The following is a 4,339-nucleotide window of genomic DNA, read 5'->3' on the forward strand; positions in this document are numbered from 1 at the left end:
GGTTTTACAAGAGATTGACATCCCTGACAATTCTCACTTTTTGTTTTGTGTCTAATCAGTCACACATGGATCAGGAATAACATAAACCTTTACTCACTGTAAAGAAATCATGGTCAGATGAAGCTTGTTTAATTCAGAGAATGGCATCATGTAGTTAAAAGCCTCCTTGTATTTATTATGGCTTGATTTTTTTTTGGTCCTTCCCTCCCTATCAACCACCAAAAAGAAAAAAAAAAAAAGATATGTGAGGTCTGAACTCCAGTGCCTCTGAATTATTTGGAAATAGGGTTACTGTAGATGTGGTTGAGATGAGGTCGTGTGGGAGTAGGATGTTCCTCATCCGGTATGACTTGTGTTCTTATGAGAAGATGGCCATGTGCAGACAGACACACAGAGAAGGGCCTGCGTAGGTGGAAGTAGAGAATGCAGTAATGCAGCCATGAGCCAAGGAACACCAGGGACTGCAACTACCACCAGAAGACAGGAAGAGGTAAGGAAGGATCCCTTTTCAGGTTTCAAAGAGTGCATGTCTTTGCCCACACATTAATTTCAGACTTCCAGCCTCCAGAGCTGTGAGAGAACCAATTTCTGTTGTTTAAGCCACCCAGTTTCTGGAAATTTGTTATGGCAGCCCTAGAAAACTAATACCGTATATATGTTTGGGAAGTCAGCACTTGGGACTTCCCAAGTTTGGGAAGCAGAAGTTTTCCAAATGCTGTTGTGTTACGTATCTGTTTCTGTGTGACAAGTTACTTCAGTTTTGTGGCTTAAAACAACACAACTTATTATCTCACAGTTCCTATGGGTCAGAAGTCTGGGTGTGGCTTAGCTGGGCCTTCTGTTTCCCCGTCCCTCACAGGTTGCACTTGAGTTGTCAGCCAGGTGTGAGGCTGAGTGCTCATCTGAAGGTTCAACTGGGACAGGGTCAATCATAGACTGATGTTGGCATCTGGTTCCAGCTGAAGGACAACAGAGGAGGCCCGGGCTCCTCATCCTTTACTCTATGAGAGCTTCCTGCCATCTGCCTCATTTTGCAGTTCTTGCCATGGAGACTGCTCATACCACGGAGTGTTAAATAAAATGTGTCTGTATCATCAAAATTGTCTACTGTAATCATTCTCTAACATATACTAATATGAACTGAAGTCTCTGAAGACACAGAGAGGGTGTGCAGCATTTTGAAGGGCAGCAGAACATGGTACTCCAAAATATATTTCTTTGGCATAAGGATTATTTTGAGCTGATTATTTTGAGAAATAGCAGACCCAGGAAAAACTCTGAATATGGAGTTGAAATTACCTTTTTTTTAAAAGGGGAAGTGACCATGTATAAAGGAAATCTCCATTTGTCTAAGTGTCTTTTTCTCAGTACCAGGAAGAGAAGGATGGCTCCAAGTCACCAGAAACTTCTTTCAGTGGAGAAGTCACCAGTCAAACCTGCATAACATCCTTGCCCTCATTTACCATGGCTTTCCTAGCAACCTGTCTGTGACTGGCCTCTCCTACCCCAGCTCATATCTTTCTTCCTTTTGCCTCTAGCTAAAGATGGTATCTTAGCTAAAGATGGTATCTTAGGCCACCTGGGGAGTTGCTCACTTTTCCTTGGGTATATCTCATTTATATGAGGTATACATATTAGTCAACTTCAGTTTGTTTTTCTCTGTTCATCCGTCTTTTATTTAGCTGCCTCAACAAAGAACTGAGAAGGGTAGGGGGAAAATTATCTTTCCTCCTTTACAATTCCCTAAGCTTATTTGATTGGACTTCCCCTCCCTTTCTGTTTTGGGGAACTTTCCAAGGGATGCTTTGGGAAGTGCTAATCTAGAGTTATATTTTACTAAGTAAAATTTAAACCCACTACAGTTGCTTGTTCTGGCTCTGGGGTTCAGGGAAGATGTGTTCTTGGCATTGCAACTTGGAATTCAAGATTCATTTTCCATGAAACAATGCAGCTAGATGTAGTTGAAATAGTATGATTAGAGCTGTAATTTGGGTGTATGTGGGTAAAACAAGCTTTTGTGGACTAGTATGGAAACCAAACCACCAGGGATAGAGCTGTCACTAGAGAAGAATCCACTCGGGGTTGCACACAGATTAGAAACATACATGTGGAATTCATCCCAGGCTTCACTGGGGAGCTGACTGCATTGGAGTTCTTGAAGTAAAGGTTTTTATCAAGCTGAAAATATGCACCCATTTTTTTGAATGACTGAACCTAACATGAATGGTTTTTACTTGTTGCCAGCTTATGTGCCTTGAAATCCTGAGATGTTATTTCTTATTGAATTTTTCTTAAGAATTAAAAAAAAATCCTGAGTAAATGTCTTACAATTATAATCAACTTTAATTACTTGTTGCTATGGAGTTTTGCTTGGTTACAAATTCTTCATCTGCTGTTCCTAATTCAACTCAAATTTCAGCAGCTGAAAGGATAGTCTGATTCTAATGAGACAATACATATATTTTTTTAACAGGTTTAGTCTTCATTCCAGCAATACCCACCCAAGGAGTGCCAAGAAAAGAAAATGTGGGAGGGGGGAGATTTTTCCTTCTACCGTTCTAGGTTTTTTGACTGGTCTCATAATCAAATTAACATAAGACATATTAACAGGAGAGAAACAAATTTAATTATGTATGTAGGGGTCCCCTTAAAAATATGAGACCTGAGGACAAGCTGGACAACTGAGGCTTATATGTCATATTGAGCTAAGGAAAGGGATGGGGCCTGGGGCTTCCAAGGGGAAGAGGGCAATTCACAGGAAGTTGAGAAGATCAGATGTTTGGTAATCAGATGTTTGACCTGCCATGTGGATAGGTCATTAAGATAAAAATGTGATCTCTTGGTAATAGATCTCATTCTGGGCTACGGCCCCTATCCAAATTCTTTTAGATAATTTAGAGGAGAGATGAAAGTTTTTCTTGAGTCTGCTCGGTCTTGATTGCCTTCAATTTAAAATAATCCCCATGCCAAAGTGGCACACGCCAAAGGGACACTTCTTCTGAACCCCTTCTAAAACAAAACAAGAGAGAGCGATATTTTGTAAGCTATACTACAGATCTTCGAGAAGAAACATTTAGAATGTTTTCTTTTTTTCAGAATGGAGATTTTTTTTTCATAGCAGCTTGAGAACAGGAGAAAAGCCATTTGTCAAAGGATTCATTTTAAAACTCAAGCTGTTAGTTGGGAGGCAGGATCCCATCAGAAATTTTATGCTAACTTGTTTTTTCCTGAAGAAAACAACCATTTGGTATTGGTCAGAATGATTCTGAAAATCATATTCTATTGTTTTGTGGAGCAAAGTAAAGCTCAGTGCTAGACCAGGCCAGGTGAATTTAACAAAATCTTTAGAAAACAGAAGATACTGTATCATAAAAGAGTAAAATTGACCTGCAACAGTGCCTAGGGCTTGTTTCAAACACTTAATCCATACCACTCATGAAAGCTGAACATTTGCCATTATAATTTCTCAGATGCTGTTCCGTCATTTTGGAAGGGAAATGTGAGACGCAAGTTGAACAATTTAGAGGTGGAATGGTAGCATTTTTGAAGCTTAATTCGAGATGTTGGCTTTGTAATGTGTTTGCATGGCTATGCTGACCTGTTTCCCAGGATCACCTTTCTTGTGTGTTACTGGTTCTGTGGGCCACAAAGGACATTTCTGGAAGATTCTGAGGGCACAAGGACACAGTTGCCATTCTGTAGGTCTTGCACATCCCTGAGCAGCTGATGGACCTCTTCCCTCGTTGACATGAATGAGCATCTGGGCCTCCAACCAGTCCACCTTCCCTTGGATGTCCCTTCATCTTCTTTGGCTCTTGGGCAAGGTGTGTGCATTCAGCCCCATGAGGAATGGCCAGCTTTTGCAGGACACCTGCCTCATCAAGGTTGGAGGCAGTTGAGTCTGCCAACTGTAGGCTTCTGCTGTTCTCTGAGGAGTAGCCATCTGTACGTCCTTGCAGGATTTGGATTAATCTCTTCCATTTTACATCAATCTTCCCTTCTGACTTCTGCCCTGTGGACTTCAAACTCCAGCATCAGATGTGAAGATAATGGCCTTAAATATATATAAAAACAAATATACATATGAAGATATATAGACACATGGTGGTTCTGGGTCTCTGAACTTTAATTGGTACACATGCCTGTCTAGAAATATCAATAAATGAAATATTGAAAAAATAAATATAATAAACCATCAATAATTATTGAACTAGTTAGCAGGTGTATGAATATTCATCTTGCTATTCTTTCAACTTTTTGTATGTTTGAATTTTTCTATATACATGATTTGGGGAAAGAAAAAATAAGTTGTAGTAATGAGCAAAGTTTATAGATTTTC

The 4,339-nt window shown here is 39.9% G+C and overlaps 1 long non-coding RNA gene across 1 annotated transcript; it reads left to right on the top strand.

The window, feature by feature from the left end:
- Positions 1-319: 319 nt before the first annotated feature.
- LOC144296549 (uncharacterized) lies at positions 320-1,100 on the top strand. The gene is made up of 2 exons (XR_013363641.1): positions 320-490; positions 860-1,100. It is a non-coding gene; the product is annotated as an uncharacterized LOC144296549 (long non-coding RNA).
- Positions 1,101-4,339: the final 3,239 nt, after the last annotated feature.

The sequence above is a fragment of the Canis aureus genome, chromosome 24 (genome assembly GCF_053574225.1).
Source record: "Canis aureus isolate CA01 chromosome 24, VMU_Caureus_v.1.0, whole genome shotgun sequence".
NCBI lineage: Eukaryota > Metazoa > Chordata > Mammalia > Carnivora > Canidae > Canis > Canis aureus.